The following is a 19,595-nucleotide window of genomic DNA, read 5'->3' on the forward strand; positions in this document are numbered from 1 at the left end:
AATATGAATTTGAAGGCACTTCATGTCTCTGGATCTCGGTTTCAGAGGGATGTTTCATAGGATCAGTATCATAGAGATAATACCTATATGAATATTTCACAGGGATATAAAATGAGAGGATTGGACTGAAGATCTCTATAAGTCTCTTCCACCTCTAATTCTGTGATCCTATAATTCTAAAGTGGCTATGTCACCAACTGAAAATATCTCAGGCTTATTGTGGGGGGAGGGGGAGTTTGGGGAGGAGGAATTGATCCTGAGGAACTGATGGTCAGGAAGGAGCCACCTGTGTGCTTGTCCATCCGCTCTCTTCTTACTCTCACCCCTTTGCAGAGGAAATGAAGTTTTTATGTCCTCTAGCCGCAACAATGAGGAGAAGTGGACAAAGGGCTTCTTTATAGTCTTTCCCCCTTCCCCTATGTCCTGTCTGTGGCCAAAGGGCAAGTATAAAGTTGTGTTTTGGAGTCCTACAAGAGGAAATCCTAATCATCAATCTTCCCTGGGTCATTCAGGCAGGACACTAATGAGCTATGGAACTGGGCTACAAATGCTCAGAGATGGAAACTTTCTAACTAAAGATCAATCAATCATTATGTGTTTTCCTATATGGCCATCAGAAGACAGATCTACATGCAGGCACATGTAAGTAATTGTCCTTTCCTTGGATCTCATTTGAAATATATGTGAACTTCCTTTATCATAATTTATTTTGCCTTGAAGTTATCATGTTTGTGTCTGAGTATGAGCTCAATGGAGGCTAAAGCTTAATCTTTCTTTTATTCACCTTTGCAGATCTCATAGAGATCCTAGTGATTTGGGCACTGAAATAATAGATAGTATTAATAGTGCCTTAAAGTCTGCAAAATCCTTAACAACTATCTACCATAACATATGTGAGAAAACTGAGTCTTTATTGTGACCTGCCCAGTAAATGTCAAAAATAGGATTTGAACCCAGGTTTTCCTGAATTCCAGTACAGTGCACTGTCCATGGTGCTACACTCCCTCTTCAATAAGTGAATAGTAAATGTATATATTTGTATATGTATCATGGTTGATGATAACATGTTCCTCTCTATTTATACGAAAGAGAAGAATGGAGTAAAGAGGATAATGACTTACTGAGCTTTGAAATTGTCTCTGATTTTCTTTATAAGAATTTCAGAAGTCCACCCTTCAATCACAGATTGAATTTGGGACCAAATAAACATCAAGTTTACCTAGCTTAAGATGACCATAAGTTCTGTGAGGGCAAATGGGCAATAAATATTTATTTAGCAATATTTTTTCAAGCATATGTTAAATATTTGGCTTCCAAATGTAAAATACCATCTATGCCCTCAAGAAGTTTACATTATTCTACTTGAGTAAGACAACATATAACAGAGAGCAGAAAAACAAAGAAAAGGAGATAGGCACCCACAGAGCTATAATAGCAAAATCAAGAGACTCAAAATCAGAGTTTGGAAAGAAATGAAAGATTTTGTCCTGAACCCAAATGGAGGTCCCAGAAAGAATTCATAAATGTAATAAGGGAGAAGGATAAGGGATAGAAATGTTTGGGAATAAGACAGTTAACAACTATAGCTAAGTTTAGAGAGCCAGATTCCCAGATGAGACACAGAGGGGAAGGAGGGAATGAGAGAGACAGATGAGGGAGGGGGAGAGGACAGAGGGAGAGGCAGGGAGAGACAGAGAGGAGAGGCAAGGAGGAGAAGAAAGGGGAGACAAAGGAACAGATGGAGACAGAAAAAGAAGACGGGGACATAGAAAGATAGACAGATAGAGAGATGATATCCCTCCCAGTTCCTTGCAAACAATAGGTTTGCTATATATTTGTAGTTAAGTAAATGAATGAATGAATGAATGCATAAAGTTTCTACATGGGTATTTCTTGATTTGTGTAGATAAGGGAGGCCAGACTTGATCCAAGTTCAGGAAGCATTTTCTGTGTATTTATATTCGATTTCTATTTTTCTCAAAGAAAAAATGTCAATGACAAGGGGAGATTTTGTACCTATATTCTATTTCCCAGAAGCCTATGCTGTCCAATCCTAAAGTTTCTGTGATCTGACAGTAGTTTAGAGACTAGACAATCAGAGCTGCAAAGGACCCTTAGGGTATATCTAGTCCAATTCCTTTATTTTACAAATAAGGAAACTGAGCCCCTGACTTGCACATTAAGTAACTTAGCCAAACTTGGTTCCACAGATAGTAAATGGAACAATCAGAATTGGAACCCAGCTTCTTTTGCTTCCTCTTCAGTGTTATTTCCCCAACACTGAAGCCTGGCTCTAGTCATGATAATCCCAACTGGGTAATTTGGTTTGTTGCTCCCTGTTTCTGTGCCTGTCTTACCACCAATCTATTCTTCTCTCTGCCCTATCATCATATTACCTCTTAGATTCTTCATGATCAAATGAATTGAGAGATCCAAAAGCCTGACTCACCCTCATCCCCTAAGAAACCAATTTGTGGGAAGCTCATTCACCAACTTCTCATTCCTGTAACACCTTAGAAAGATGGGTCTTTTTAATTGTTCCATCTTCTAAACCCTGATCTTTATTTCTTCATTCCCTTAAAAAAAAAAGCCAGAGAAGGAACAACACTGCGACAGGTGAATTTTCTGATAATGGGACACATGCTCGTAACCACAAGATTTACACCCAAAGCTGCATAAACAGATTTCTTTACTATCATTAACGCCTTCACTTTGTGCATTCCTTATAGATAAGACATCACTTTCTCCTGGCTGCTCACTGGAAATGTGATAGAGTGTAATCAGTCTGGCAAATGATTTTTCAAAAGTCATGAGGCCACTAAAATTCTCTCCTGCTTGAAAAATTCCTATTTGCATTTTCCAATGTCACCCCCCCACCCTCTCTTCATGGCATTCCCCTCCCTCTCCTACTCCCTACATAGCTAGAATAAGAGAATCAAGCTCTCTTCCTACAGAAATCCAGTTTCTCTCACCAGGCATGAATTTAATATATATCATTTCTTTTAGATTCCTTACCGGATTCCCTGTTTTCCCCCTGGCCCTACTGGCAATGACCTGAGGTTATCTATCATGAGACCCTTTTCAGCCATGCAAAGGTCTACCCTGTGTCAAAAATTGAAATACCTCAATTCTGCTCCTTCTCTGCCACTGTGCACAGAAGTTAAACTAGCTTCTCTATATCTTATTCTGTATATCAGTAAAAGAAGAAGGATAATTCAGTTCAGTTAATTTCAATTCACTTCAATTCTATTCAACAAGTACTTATCTGATAAGTGCAAAGTACTGGGCATCAAAAACACAAAGACAAAATGAAATATGTCCATGGTCTAAAGGAACTTATAGTCAACTGCTGGTGCCACTTGTTTTATGAGGTTTGGACTCAGGTAACATCTGTGGAAGAAATTAAGAAGTTCGTGTAAATGCAAGGACTTGTTACTTTAGTCTCTTTGAAATTTATGTTTTATGCTGCTTTAAGAAATCATCTCAATTGAGGGGAGCACAGGTGAATGCATTTTGGGGGGCTCAGACTCCCTTTTGAGCCAACAGATGGGCTCTGCTGAGTGTTTTGAAAGCTTGCTTTGTCAGGTTCCCTCAAATCACCAGGGAGAGTGAAGCCTGAATGCCACAGACTTTGCTGAGCTCTTCCTGACTTCCTCTTCCCCAGTGGGAGACCAACCCAGGGGCTCCTCAGCTGACTGCTCCCAAGCCATTGCAGGGTCTGTCAGGAAAGTGTCCCACTCAGCATCTCACTCTCTTATACACACATATTTTTATTATTCTTCTCAACTTACCCCAATTCTGATAGAATTGAGGGGAAAACACTTTTAAAGGAAAGCAGGCTCCAAGCCCAGATATATTTTCAAAGTTAGGAGGAGAGACAGGGAATAACAATGATAGGAGGAAGCCAGACTTTTATCCATAAACGTTCTAACTTGGATAAAAATTTTATTTTTCATTTCTAGACCTAAGAGTGTCAAGGTGGGAAGAGAGAATGGATGATTTGAAGATTGTAGGTGTGATTTTAAGTATGAAATTAGGACATCATCCTAGAGTCTTGTATAGCTGCCACTCTAGTTCAGACCCTCATTGCCTCTTGACAGAAAAAACAATTATTATAACAACCTCTTATTTAATCTCCCTATCTCAAGTCTCATACCAATCCATACTCCACTTTGCTATCAAAGTGATTTTCCTAAATTTTGATTCTGACATACTCCACTCTCTCCTATCAAAAAACTCCAAAGCTCCCCATTTGGTATTTAAAGCTTCTCACAACTTGGTCATAACCTACTTTTTCAGCCTTATTACATGACACTCTCCTTCAGGCCTCCAAAGTCCTGGGGGGGGGGAGGCAAAAATCATCTCATTTTTATCTTCACTCACTGTGCCCAGTAGGATGCCTAGCAAATAGTAGATGGCACATAATATAAGACATGGGAGTCAGAAAGCCTGAATTTTAATACGGCCTCCAATTCTTAATATGCCACTTGCCCATCTAAACTTGTGCAAAATGTGAGAATCATAGCTCTACATACTATCAACAAACACCTAGTAAGTTCTCAAGGTATAAGAGGAAAATATAATCTTCATGCTTCACTATGGGGTGGATAAGAATAGCCCATTGGGTACAATGCTGAGCTTAAAATGAGAAATACCTGCATTCAAATCCTTTCTCAGACACTTACTGGCTGTATGACTTTGTGGAATACATTTAACTTTTCTCAGCCTCAGTTTCCTCATTAAAATGAGCAAGTTGAATGTGATGATCTCATGGATCTCTTTCATCTCAAAAGCTACAATCCTATGGGATTCATAAAGGGAGCCCTTAAAGCATCCAGAAATAAGAGGGGCAACTCCAGAACCCGAGCCACCCATTTTTCTCAAGAGCTTGAGAATAGAACAATTGCAAATTCAAAAAAGAAAGAAAAATTAAATAGACTAAAGCTCATATAGGACTTTGTTGGGGAGCACCTTCAACTTATCATTGGCAAGTAATCCAATAACATCACCCCAGATGATGGGAACCCCATCCCAAACCAGGTACATGACCTCTCTCAAAGTCACCCTTTCCTGACGCCAGGCACCCACACTTTCAAATTCACCTGTTTCACTTGTGTGGCTCTAGCAAGGGGAGGAGGAGGAGGAGGAAATGGCCTGACAGCTCAGAGAGATAACAACACTGAGACTTCAAAGAACGCAGGCCTTTGCCTCATTTGTCTCACTTTTATAACTTTGAGATCCTTCCTTCACTTTGCTAATAATGGAAAGTATCAACTAAAAATTGCAATGTATGCATTTCATTTGAGTTTTATTGCCTTAACAGACAGCATTAGATTACAAAAGAGGACATTTTTCTTCTCGGTTTTAGCTTATTCTGATGATTTATGATTAGATACAGCAAGAGTTCATAAACTTCCCTGACCTGCTGACAGATTTTACAGGCTCCTAGATTTATTTCCATCTCAAACTTAACAGCTTTCATGTGACTGATATTCCCAGAGTCGTGGTGTGGCCGCTCCTCAGCCTGAGAGAGCGCCTCTAATCTCCATGTTACTAATTTAAATGAAGTCTTGGTCTGTTGTTTAAAAAAGACATCATTCATCTCGGGGAGGTTTACAGATCCTCTTGTAATGTAATGTCAGCCCCTTCTGAGATATGAGGTTTATAAAGCCTCCGATATTGAGTGTTGTCAGACACGCCAAGGTCACTGCATATGGCAAAGGGGAGGGAAGGGGCTAAGGGAAGCTCTACAAAACAGGGATGGAAGAATTCAAAAGAAAGTATGCTTCTGTTGGGGAAACAGGGTCAGTCTGAGAAAGAGCCAGTTCTCAACAAGAATATGACACTGGCATATGGGGATGAGGGGTTGGGAGTGGGGAGCAAAGAAGTAAAATCCTAAGATTATAAAAATAGGACTGAAAGAAATCTTAGGGGACACTTGATTGCAGTCACCATAAAAAGCAATTGAAGCCCAGGAAAATGAAGGGCCTTGACCAAAAATACATAGAGAGTAAGCATCAGTTAGAATTTAAATCTTAAGTCTTAGGACTTTAGTCAATATTCTTTTTCTTATTCCAAGAAAGAGGTAAAATCTAAAGGTAGAGATCGCCTAAACTGGCTTAAAGGTATTCCAGATGACCTTCCCCTATTCAGAATCTTTAGTTGCCTTGGAGTATTTTAGGGCAGGACAGTTCTTGCAATAAAGATACAATTCCCCCCATCTTTTTTTTGTACTGTACAGGTTTCCAAAAAAAAATTGAGGGACAGTCTAGATCATACCAAACATCCAAGATTGGGAGGAGAAAGCATCTGAAAAGTGGGTATCACCCTGGCAATAGTACATCTGCCACCTTTCCCCGCAAAGGAGAAATACATTCACACAGCCAAGGGGGCTATAGGGGCAGATGGAGAAAGGCAAAAACCCTATCTATAGGGGATGAGACAGTTCTGGTAAAACTCAGGATCCTTGAGCTTTCACAGTGCTCACACATTCAGGGCTGAGTGTCTGAAGGTCACTTGTGATCAAGCTTTAGCTGGGTCAGAATTGCTTTTGTTTTATTTGGATATCAGATAAGAAGTGACAAGTAGCAATAGACTCCGGGACACTAAGGAGAAGGACATAAGCTAGGGAGTGTTCTAAGACTAGTTTCACATTTTTGCTTTTCCCCAGGGGAAGCTGTGAAATCCTTAAGAAGAGAGAGGAAATCATTGCACCCAGAAAATATTGTTTCATCTGGGTTAGGGGAATAGGAATGCCTCATTCCTGAACTTTCAAAATCTACTTTTTTGAAAGGGAAATATAAGTGGCAAATGATTCTAATCTGCCTGTTGTAATGGAAACTGACCAGCTGTCAGAAAACTGGGACTTTGAAAAAAATTCTCTCTGGACTACCTTTTCCCTGACTTTAAGTAAGTATAGATGATAAAAATCTAACCAGATTTGAAAAGGACAAATACTCCAATTTTTTTTTTTTTTGTAATCTCATCAAGGTAGTTGCTTCCTACAAAGATGTGACTTATCCATCATTTCCACATCTTGCAAGTGTGTTGTTCATATCCTCCAAAGGATATGAGTCTCTTCTCTGGGTCTTTTGTTTTAAACTAGACCTGTGATTTCACCAGTGAAAGACTTCTTCAATCAATCCAGATCAATACTTTTTACTGAAACTTTTAGGTGAAATGACTTGCCCATAGTCATTATGTATTACAAGCAGGTCCTCCTAACTCTGAAGTCATTTCTCTATCTACTAAGCCACCCTGCCTCACATTGTGTGGATAAAAATGAAAGACAGACTTGGATCAGAATTTCTACATAAGTAGAAATATCTATAAGTGCTGATTCCAGTATACCATGAAATCTCATTGTTAAAGGAGAATGAATTCTCTTTATCATACATTTCCTCCTACAAATTTCAAAGAGCACTTTAAATGGTAGAAGTTTATATTATTTTGTTTGGTCTAAACTAATGATTTTATCTATGAAGGGAAGTTCCATTAAAGAAACTACAATAATGTAGGTAACAGATCAAGAATTCATTTGTGACCTACAGTGATAAAGAGGTGTGTGAATAAATACTAAATTGTGAGAGATTTAGGCACATGCCCAGGGTCATAGAGCCAGTGGGGGCCAAAACTGTGTCTTTCTAACTCAAAAAAGCCCTCGTATGTACTATGCCATCCTGCCTATCATATTAAGAAACATCTCTAAAAACAAAGTACCATATTTTTCAGAATGTTTTTATTCTACATGTATACAGGAGCAAATCATCTATCCTCTTAAAAACCTCAGTTTCCTCATCTTTAAAGGGGGTTAATATCAATATTATTTAATACATGGGAACACTATGGGAGAAATAGTTTGCATATCTTAATGATGTAAATATAAGTTTCTGTTACTATTATTGTTAATGGTCATATGTTGATCTTCACAATGACCCCTGGAAGAATATAAGTTCATTGACAGCAAAAATTAGTTTTCCTTCATTTTTTCATTCTTTCTTTCCTTTTTTTTCTTCCTTTTTTACTTGTTCTTTTTTCTTCCTTTCTTTTCCCCTATTTATCTTTTATTTTTTACTTTTTTCTTGATATCTTCTTCTCCCTCCTTCTGTCCTTTCTTCCCTTTTCTTCCTTCCTCCCTTGTTCCTTTTCTTCTTTCCTAAGTTTCTTCCTTCTTTCTCTCCCTTTTCCCTTCCCTTCTTCATTCCTTTCCTCTTCTTCCTTCCTTCCTTCCTTCTTTCGTTCTTCATCTTCCTTTTTCTTTTCTTTTTTCTTCCTTCCTTTCTCATTTCTTTAACTTTTTTCTTTTTCTTGCTCTCTTTTTTCTCTTCTTCCCTCTCTCCTCTTTTCCCTCATTCCTCCCTTATTCCTTTCCTTATTTATATTCCTTCCTATTTTCCTCCCTTCATCTCTCCTTTCCCTCTCTCTTTCTCTCTCTTCCTCCCTCCCTCTTTTCCTTCCTTCCTTCCTTCCTTTCTTCCTTCCTTCCTTCCTTCCTTCGTTCCTTGTCTCTATCTCTGTTCCTTTGTCTCCATCTCTCTGTCTCTGTTTCGTGGCCTCTGTCTCTTTCTCTCTCTCTCTCTGTCTCTCTGTCCCTGTGTCTGTCTGTCTCTCTCCCTCCCGCAATACTATTTGGGCCAACAGTAAATACTTGAATTGTATTGACATCTCTATGAACGAGGAAGGGCAAATATTACTAGATCTATTTAACAGATGAAAAAGTAGAGATGCAGAGAACACAGCTATATACCTAGTGTTATGGCTATGACTGAAGACTACTGACACTTGATTTAGTGATATCACCAATAAGTCATATGGCAAACTTGGCTAGATTGATAGAAAGCTCATTCTGTTCTAGGTCAAAAGTTTTTAACCTTTATTGTGTTGCAAATCCACTTAGCAATCTGGAAAAGACTAAGAACCTTTTGAAAAAAAAATAATTTATTTTATTTTTTAAATTTAAAACCATTATATAACATAGGGAATAAAATATGTTGAAATTATTACTTTAAAAAAATCAAACTTTTTCAAATAAATAGTTCACAGACCCCAAGTAGACCTGCCCTAGATTATAAGCACAGTTTCTATAGTCATAGATTTATATCTAGAAGAGATCATCTGGTTCAACCCCCTAATTTCACAGAGGAAGAAACTTGACACTAGGTAGATTAAGTAACTTACCCACAGTCATAGAAATAGTCCACAACATATCTAAAATTTTAACCCAGGTCCCTTGTCTCCAAATAGAGCATTCTTTCTATCATTCTAGGACACTTCCTCATTATCAATAGATGAGGGTGGGGAGAACTGGATAATAATATGTATGCATCCTTCATTTTTTTCCATCATTAATAAGTGAGGTAGATAGCAATACTCATCTTGGTAAAGGAACTTGTGATACCAGGAGATATTCAGGAGTAATATTTGACAAAAGAATTAGGCAAAAGCTAAGTGAGCAGAAGCTGTTGAAGGAAGTTAGTAGCCTGGTCTACTTGATCAGCACTGTGAGTTGAAGGAGCACAATATAAATATTAACCAACTGAAAGCTAGCAAGTCTCCCTCCCTATTTCTTGCTGTTCACTATAATTAACAGCATAGTGGACAGGCAGTCTAGTGCCCTCTGCACACCAATGACACCTCTGGGAATTCTCTTAAGTTCCAGACCATTTCAAAAGTAATTTGTGGGCCCCTGAGGGTACCTAAATATGGAACCATTCAATGGACAATCTACAATCATGCTAAGTTACAAACCGAATGCACTTCATTAGGTAAAGCCCTCATCTGGGTCTTTCTACACAGTTTTCCCTGTACTCTGATACCAGCTATGATGATAACATTTTAATGGACTTGGAATTGAAGGTGGATAAACTTACATCAAGGTTAAATTGATTTATTGCAATAGGATCAAGATAGTCCTCAATTAACCATTGGTTGCTCAAAGTCTTGATAATTAGCATTTATTCTGCTTAATTACCCACTCTATTAACTTCTATTACTATTTTTGATAATATGAATTTTAATTTTAGATAACTTTAATATTTAAATATGAAATTTAAAATGAATAATTTTGGAAAATGAGGTAATGTTTTTGTAAAGAATTTTGCAAATTATAAAGCACTTTATAAATGCTAGATATTCTCTTCAGAGAGGTCCCTTGAAATACAAACCGTTCACTGCTGCCTCTTTCGCTTCTACTCTAGCTAGAAGCTAGAAATGTAGAGCTAGAAGGGATATCATCTAATTTAATTTTCTAATTTTTACAGATGAGAAAATGGTAGTTGATAGAGAGTCAATTCAATTCAACAAATATTTGTCAAGTAGATACTATATGCAAGGCACTGCCATAGTACTTAAAAACCAAAAATTAAATAATTCCGGTTCTCAAGGAGATTACTCTCTATAGGGAGGATATCACACACACACACACACACACACACACACACACACACACACACAGACAGAGAGAGAGAGAGAGAGACAGAGAGAGAGAGACTGACTAAGTGGCTACTGAAGGCAACAGAAAAAGCAAAGAGGTCAAGAAAGAATTGAAGGATAAAAACCACAATACCACCCACTTGTGCTTCTGAAAGGAATCAGGGAAGACTTCATGAAGAAGTTGGTACTTGATCTGAGTCTTGGAGAAAGATAAGGATTCTGAAAAAGAGTTGAGGAGAGGGTACATTCCTAGCATAGAAAACAGGGCTGGGAGAAGGGAAAGGCAACAATCATTTACTGCATAGAATATTTACCACGGGCTAAGCACTGTGCTAAGCATTGTACAAATACTTTATTTCTCACAAGTCTGTGAGTTAGCTGGTATCTTTATCCCTATTTTATAGTTAGGAAAACTGAGGCAAACAGAGTAAGTGACTTGCCTAGGATCACAGGATAGCACATGTCCAGGACAGCACAGAACAGCGGCAGGAGATGGTCTGGCAAATCTGAGGAAAAGGAAGAAATCCAATTTGGGTATCAGAGAATCTTAAAAACTGCAAGTAACTTTAGTAGAAGTCATGTAGTTTAACCCTAACTTGAAGCAAAAATGCCCTCATGTACAATAACCAGTCATTTTTTTTTTATTGGAGGTCATTTTAATTGCTGGAGGTAAAGTAATTTTTAAAAGCACCACAAAATGTAATGAGCTTTTATCTCGAGTCATACAGCTATTTAACAGCAGAGTGAAATCTAGAACCAAAGTTTTTCCCTTATTCCATATGGCCCTTTGTTCAACAACTCTTAGCCCAACAAGAAGCATTCCTGTGTAATGTAACTAAAAATCTAAATTGTGTTTATATCAAAACAAAGACCGAAGTGTGATACACAAAGAAAATTAATTCACCACCTTTAACTTGGGTTGCCCTAAATGAGCAAAAATGGCATATGTATCTTTTAGTAGCAATGGTTTTGAAGTAATTTAGTAGCCAATCAATGAAAAAAAAAAGCTCCTTAAGTGTGATAGTTTTTTGCACAGTACAGGGACCACTAAGATCTTCCTAAAATGTAATGTAGCTGCCAGTATGTTTCACTTTCTACGGATAGATTGGTATACACAGAGAAGCTAAGCAACTTTTCCAATGTAACAGGGTAACATTTAGGAACTCAGTGGATAAAATAGAATAACCCTCCCTTCCACTATTAGGATCCAAAATGGCAAACAAGAAAACTTGTTCTCCAAGTCTTGCCTCTGCCTCTTTATTGGGTCTTTGTGGTGCTCACCTACCAGAAGCGTGGGGCGGGGGGGAGCTGCTTAAAAGCCCCAAGAATTTCTAAGAAATACATTTCTGAGTTGTTCTATCACTTAGAATCAAATACCTATATATGATCCCTGGGTCAGTGGTCTCAGATCAATATAATTTCCCATCTGTGGGGTTTCAGATACATCACGAGCCATGTTAGCAAAGCTAGACTAGTGAAAGGCAACCATTCAAGCCAGCTTTGAAATGGTATTGTTGGCCAGGAGAAGGGTGAGGCTGAAGTGGTGGTTGCCATGGGCACAGAACAAGATGGGTGTAATAAAGTCGCTCTCCCTCCACACCCTCTCAGTGAATGTTTAGTCACTCAGGCTTTTGATCTGAGGGATGAGACTGGTCCAGAAAGAGTCTCTGGTATACCACCTGCTCTTACCATCAATTTCTTATCTAGTATAAAAAGCTTGCCCTTTAAAATACATAGCCATGGAAGGATTTTATACAGTGATCTAGTGCAACTTCCTATATTTACCATTTCTTACCTAAGCTTAAGAAAATGGTTCTACAAATGCCCCAAGTAATCAATTCCAGTGTGAGACTCCATTAATAAGTTTTTTTAAATAACCTGATTAAATTTTTCCTACTATAGGTGAACCCATTGAAACTAACATGGACTGAACAACTTTATCCATAGGGGTCAGTATCAGGCTTCTATAGAAGTCATCAATGGGGAAGGAGACTGAAGAACAACAAATATTTGTTAAATGATTATTAGGTAAAAGACACCAGAGTCCACATATGAAATTCAAAACCAAAAATAAAACATTTTCTATATTTAAGGAACTTGTGCTCCATCAGGAAGACAACATGGAGACAACATGTGCACAAATAAAGACAAAGTAATTATGGGAGAAGGGGTGCACTAATGATTGGGAAGTGGTAAGGAAAGGTTTCATATGGTAGGGCTGCCTGAGTTGAGCACCTTGAAAGGAACTACGGATTTCAAGAAGAGTTGAGGGCACAGGAAACAGCCTGGGGAAAGGCCAGGAAGAAGGGATAGATTACTATATACATAGTTCCATTTTGTTGAGAAAGAATGCATGTATGGGAGTAATATAAAAACCAGTCTGGAAAGGTAATCTAAAATTAACAAAGGCTTCAAATGCTAAGCAGAGGAGTTTGTATTTAACCCTTTTTTGACTTAACAGAGGTATTCTCACACTCTGAGGCACCAGGAAGACAGTCTAGTAACATTGTCAGACATGTATTTAGGAAAGTTAATTTGGTAGATATATGCATAATAGATTGAAGAGTGGAGAAATTGTGTCAATAGGCCATTTAAATCGTGAGAAGTGACAAGATTGGTGAATTTTGAACCAAAAGCAAACACAGATTTTTATGTAAACATCTGCCCATTCTCCAACCGAGATGGAGAAAATAGATTCAGAGGCTTGCCTATCATCTTGAAAGAAAATCCATTAACTATGCTCACTGTCCAAATATTAGGAAGAAAAAAATTGGTTTTCCCTGAATCTAGGCTATCACAAAGGGATCAGTATTACTAGCAGTTGCTACCTCTAGTTTCACCCCATAATAATTTCTCTACTCAGAGCACAAGATTTATTGTTTTCAGTATAACTCAGGATCCTATAGTAAGCTACCCATTTTTACAAAATGAAACTCCAGATGAGTTTCAAAATCCTCCCTGCAACTGCTTCTACCTACCCAGCCAAGAGCCCTAGATTGAAGAATCAGGATTCAAATCTTGTCTCTATCACTATTCATGTATCTTTGGGTAGATTCCCTAAGTTAAATTCCCTTAAGTCTGATCTCATCTATAAAATGGAGTGAGACTAAATGATCTTGAATGTCCTTAAAGCTCTAAATTTATAACCGTGAATTTCATCAATATAAGTATCTTTGGATGTAAATTTCAAGACCTTCTTCTTCCACTTACAATCCTTATTTCAGAATATTTTCTATCATATTACTGGTTTCCTCAAGTCAACCTCTTTGCTCTATCCCCAAACATAAAATGTAATAAGATTATGGCTCTATAGATGGAAAGCATCTTAATAGTCAAAACCTAGACAACTATTGAGTCCTTACTATGTGGGTAGGCACTGTGCTAAGTGCTACAGATGCCAATAAGAAAGATGGCCCTAAGTGTCCTTAAAAAGTTTACAATATAAGGAGGAAGACAACCCAGAAAAGAAAGCTTAAAATGGTGTTGGGGAAGAAAAGAAAGCAACTGGAAATGGAAGAGAAGCAGATCAGGCCAAAACGAGTACTTCTGGAAGAAGCCAAAGGAACAAAAAGTACTAAAAGAATACTGAATAAGTAGGCTGATAAAATTAGGTAAGATAAGATTTCCAATTGTTAAATTTATTGGGAACGTGATGAAAGCAAAAAAGTTCAATTTGAGTGGTTCTGGAAAAAATTGAAGTGCTGAATGAATATAATCAGATGGGAAATAAAGGGACCCAAACCCTTTATTTTCTGGACGAGTAAGAGGTAGAATTTAGCCACCTTGTCCATGCTTTACTTTAGATATGCTTTAGCAGTTGTCCTGACACTAAATCTAGTCCCTTTTGTGATGAACCATATGGCCTCCACAAAATTGGCTTGCTTTTGCATTTAAGTCTCTGCATAAACTTTCCTCTGATTTTCACTTTTCAGACCTTGTTTAGAAATAAAACTTCCCCATGAAGGTTTCCTTGCTTACATTCTCCCCCAGTCCAACAAATGGCTTCAATCATATTACTCAGTACTGAACTTTTAGTTTGTACTCTATTTTCATGTTTTTAGGGAGAGGTTATGCATGTGTGTGTATGCATACACTTATGTATTTGGCATCTCCCTAATTAGAATATAAGAGACATTTTTTCTACCTCCCACTAGGGTCAATATCTCCCCAGTAGGTAAAGCAAGCAAATTCTGAAAGAATATGATATCAGGGGAATAGTTCTACTGATACATTCCCATTATGTTCAACAATTAGAAATGTGTTGCTTTGGTCCAAACTGTTAGAATTTTCTATTAAAATGGAAATACTCTAGCATTAAATCCCATAGTACTCGAGTGAACCCTTAATAAAAATAGTAGGGACATGAACTTTGGACTTTTTGCTAAATTTTTTTTCCCCTATCTTCCAGTCGGACTTTTAAAAGTTGGTCCAGCAAATTAAGACAGCAGAATGTGAATTTGTATCCCCTAACCCATAGAGTTCAACCCATAGATCTAGAACTCCTAAGTCCTAAGATCTCATCCAATAGCATGTCTGAAAACTCCAAACCTGATTTCCTTCAGAGACTGCAATTTAAGCCCAAGCTATTGCTTGGGCCACACTGTCCCCATTTTCTTTCCAGACACAGCACAAAAAGCACCTATGGCCTATGACATACAACATAATTAGAAGACTTTCATTTCCTACAACAAGATCTGGCCCCTGTTCTGGTACCCTCCCCTTCCGAGGTTATTCTTTCTGATCATGGCCTCAGAAACACATCAATATAATGGGCAATTGCCCTATATTTTACCAATTAGTCTCTGGGTTTTGATTCCAGGAAATGTATACATATACATAATATATACAAACATGTGTGTGCATATGTATGTATGTATATGCATTCACCAGCAATTAAGCTATTTGCTGGGCGTTCAAATAAAATAAATGCTATTAAAAAAACAGCAAATTTGTTTTTCCTTTTCTTTTCTTATGGCAATGGTGCTGAGGAAGCAGACTGGTTCATGTGACTATATCAACAGACTCTAAGGAAGGGATACCCTGAATGGCCACTAGAGATTCAATCATACTAAGCAAAGTACTTTCCTATGTGTTTTTTCCTGGGATGAAAAATATAATGAACTTAGAGGCCCCCTGGGATTTTCTTAAATGTCTTACATTTCTTAAACTATTTTCCTCTGACTAATGGATGGCAGTGCCAGGTCTCAGCCCTGAAAAGCTTCTCTTGGCCTGCTTGCTTTAATGTGGGGCGTTTCTAGGAGGCAGATGTTTTAACTAGCAGGGAAAAGAAAGGTCTGTTTCTTATTGACGGAGGCCTAGTATGTGTCACAGGACTTCAAAGATGCCAGGCCAGATTGGGCAGGCGACATCAAAAGCTTTTGACTCGTGCTGGGTAAACTTTGTATTCTAACATACAAGTTCTTATCTATTCTGCTCCAGACTTGAGAGAGGGAGACTGAATCTAACCAAATCTCATTGTTTTTCCTCACAGCTGCCAACTTGGAAAAACATCAGGGCACAAAGGGACCACTAAAAAAGCGGGGGGAGACACAGAAAGAGACATGTTTTGTTAGTTTCTAAGCAACACAATATTGCCAAGATGGGGGCTCTTAGGGAAACAAGAAGCTACACTTCCTATTGAAGCCACACAGTTACATCCTAATTTGTATCTTTAAAAAAAAAAACCAAATTAACAGAATGTGTTTGAATAAAGTCTGACTCTGCCACCCTCAGAAACTCTTAGTGTACTGATAACTCACTTTCTATGAGTCCAGATCAGGCACTTTAATCCTTAAATGGATTTAAATAAAATAAAGACAGTGTTGTTGTTGTCATTGCTGTTGCAGATGCTGCTCCTGTTCTTATTTGTTGTTTGAAACCACATTCATTTAATATTCTTTTAAAATAGTTCAGAGATGTTGTGTCTTGAGAAGATTATTTTTTCATCATAAAAATTTTAAAATGTGTTTCATTTAAACACAATATGCCAGAGCAGTGACTTCCCTTATTCTCATAACCAAAGAAAAGTAAGGGTAACCTCTTTCTACCAAAGTCTGTGTATGCTTTGATCACATGGCTTTGATTAAAAGTGCCAGATTTATTTTTTTGCTTCAGTCAAGTATGTATAAGGACATATAGGTTTGTGTTGGAGCCTATAGGAATTAGGGTCCCTCAGATGGAGATTACCTAAAAACCTGGGGATTTTATTTGTTGTAATTTTTTAGTTGTGTCTGATTCTTTGTAACCCCATTTGGAGTTTCTTTGGCAGAAATAATGGAGTGGTTTGCCATTTTCTTCTCCAACTCATTTTACAGATAAGGAAATTGAGGCAAACAGGGTCAATGATTTGCCCAGAGTCACACAGCTTGTAAGTGTCCAGAAACCAGATCTGAACTCAGAAAGATGAGTTTTCCCAACCCAGTTCTCTATGCACTGGGTCACCTAGCTCCTTTCATTCTATAGTGGAGATATATTTGATTCTCCTAAAAATTTGATCGTTTGTTACAAGTGACCATGATGCTTTGAAATAATTTTCATCCATTCCTTGAGTAAATTCAGCAAATTAGCTATCTCTTCTTTTTTTCCATCCAAGTTGAGGCTAGGAAGAGAGTAATAACCCAATGAAATAAATATCTTCTTTTCATAGTCAAAGGAAGTGGAGCATTAAAGCAATCACTAGGCCAAAAGTCTACAAAGAAAAAACAAGAATTTGAGATGCAAACTCATTCACTTGTTCCACAAGCATTTATTAAATGACTTCTATTCATATAGTACCATGAGCTTCACTGAGTGAAACACCTCATGTCTATTAGACGTGATACCTGCCCTCAGAGTGACCATTGAGATAGTGGTTTGGAATCAGATAGACTTCTTAGGAATTAGATCACTCTTAGTTGCCTATAGGAATAGTGGAAAGAGCTGGATTTGGACTCAGCTAGAAGTACTAGCTTCAAAGTCTTGGTACTTACTCTTTAACCCTCAGAGATTAGTCCAAAGCCTAAGATGTCTTGTTTTGCCTCTTCAGATCCCTAGCTCCTTTCAAAATTCAGCTGAAGTACCTAATTCTGTGAGTATGTGGTGACTGTGCTGAGTCTCTAGTCAGAAAGACTCATCTTTCTGAGTACAAATCCAGCCTCTGACACTAACTAGCTGTAATGATGCTAGGCAACTCATTTAACCCGGTTTGCCTCAGTTTCCTTATATGTAAAATGAGCTAGAAAAGGAAACGGCAAACCATTAAAACCCCAAGTGAGATCATTAGAATATGACTATTCTTCTCACATAGTAAATTGTAGAATCCTGGACCTAGAAGGAAATTTAAGAGGTCAGCCAATTCAACCCTGGATGTAGGCCATGAGTCCTTTCTATAACACCTTCATCAAATGACCCATGCAGTCTTAGCCTGTGTACCTTCAATGATTAAGGGGAAAATGTGATCTTTTTTTTTTTTTTTTTTACTGAATGAATGGCCATTGATTCTTGTTTGGTGAATAACCACCCCTGCTCCTTCATTGCCCCAACTATAAGTGATCAGTTCAATTGATCTGTGGACTATTCAGCAGCTGTCAAAGCACTTCGTGACAGGCTTACCAGTATCTTATAAATCCAACAAAAAAAGCAAAAATAACAAAACCTTGCTCCTTTATGTGTTACATACACGATGAACTATTATATCAAATACTGACTTCTTTAAAAACAGAAACAAACAAACCTAAAAGAAAAAAATAAAAATCTTCCCCATAAAGCAGAAGAGCCTTGGATATACAAAGTAGGTACGGGTGACTTAGGAGTTCATACAAAGAGTCTCCTGGCTTGGATGCAGCTGTTTCAGGAAAACACTGCTAAAGTGAATTGAAGGAAGCTGAGTAGGTAAATATTGGGATAGGCTTTAAAAGCAACCTTAATCACTGGATCCTTAGGATGTGTTTGTTCGGCAAGGACACCCTAATAATGCTTAATATTGATATAGCATTTTACAATGCATCAGGAGAACAAGCAGGCAGAAGAGTAGGAGGATTTTTTCCCCCAAAGGTGAGTTAGTGGAATTAGAATGGACTTTTTGTTCATCTTCTCTAGCTCAGGGGTTCTTAAACTTTTTTCCATTCATAACCACTTTTCACTTGAGAACTTTTTATGGGACCCTGAGTATATAGGTATCTAAAATAGATATACAAATCAGACATTTACTGATAATAAGCCATAATTTCATGACTCCCACATTCAGTTACAAGACCCCCATGTTGAGTCATGACCCACCGTTTTAGAAGCTTTTCAAGGAAAAACCAAGCACAGACATCAATTATATGAGCTAACAACCTGAGCTTCTGATGGGGCAAGACTTTTTTTGCCAATAAGGTTGTCATTTTATATCCTGATTTTAAAAAGTGAGCCAAACAAAAGAAAAATAAGAAGGGTTGAGTTTGGACTTGAAACTTTGGGAATTACACCATAATCTCTATCCCTATTATAAGGAAAGAAAAAAAAAAGAGAAGATAGGTAAGTCATTTCAGAAGGGTTACTCCTTTGCTTTCCTACATCTATCAAATGATCAATAAACATTTATTAAGACCTTCCAGGTCCCCATATATCTTGTCTTCAAAATATAAGTTGCTTGAGGGTAGAGGTTTACTTGCTTGTATTGGTATCCTCAGCACTTGGTGTACCTAGTACAGAGTAAGTATTTAATAAATGTCCTATTATCTAAATGTATGGAAGGTATATGGGGTAGAGCTCTAGGTCTAGATTCAGGAGAATATGAGTTCAAATCTATCCTCAATAGCCATGTGACCCAAGTCACTTAACTCTGTTTGATTCAGTTTCTTCATCTGTAAAATGAGCTGGAGAGGGAAATAACAAACTACTCATTGCTAAGAAAACCCCAGATGGGAGCACAGAATCAGACATGATTAAAATGACTGAACAATAACAAATCTACTAGTATCCTCTATCTTCAAATTACTACATATATTCTCTCTCTACATGTATATGCACATGCTATGCCTCCCTGATATATAGAATCTGATATACTATCCCCATGATAGAGAATAAGCTCTTCAGGAGCAGAGGTTTTTATTTATTTATTTCTCCAATGATTAACACAGTGCCCAGAACATAATACATGCTTAATAAATGCATATCAATTGATTGAGGTTGTATTAGATGAC

At 37.7% G+C, this 19,595-nt stretch overlaps 1 long non-coding RNA gene across 1 annotated transcript in view; it reads left to right on the forward strand.

Annotated features, from left to right (window-relative positions):
• The first annotated feature begins 280 nt into the window (after positions 1-280).
• LOC127559842 (uncharacterized) overlaps positions 281-19,595 on the forward strand; it is a 42,643-nt gene continuing 23,328 nt past the window's right edge. Inside the window, exon 1 of the long non-coding RNA XR_007953215.1 lies at positions 281-642. This is a non-coding gene — a long non-coding RNA (uncharacterized LOC127559842). The remainder of the gene's footprint in view (positions 643-19,595) is intronic.

Source organism: Antechinus flavipes, chromosome 4 (assembly GCF_016432865.1).
Source record: "Antechinus flavipes isolate AdamAnt ecotype Samford, QLD, Australia chromosome 4, AdamAnt_v2, whole genome shotgun sequence".
NCBI lineage: Eukaryota > Metazoa > Chordata > Mammalia > Dasyuromorphia > Dasyuridae > Antechinus > Antechinus flavipes.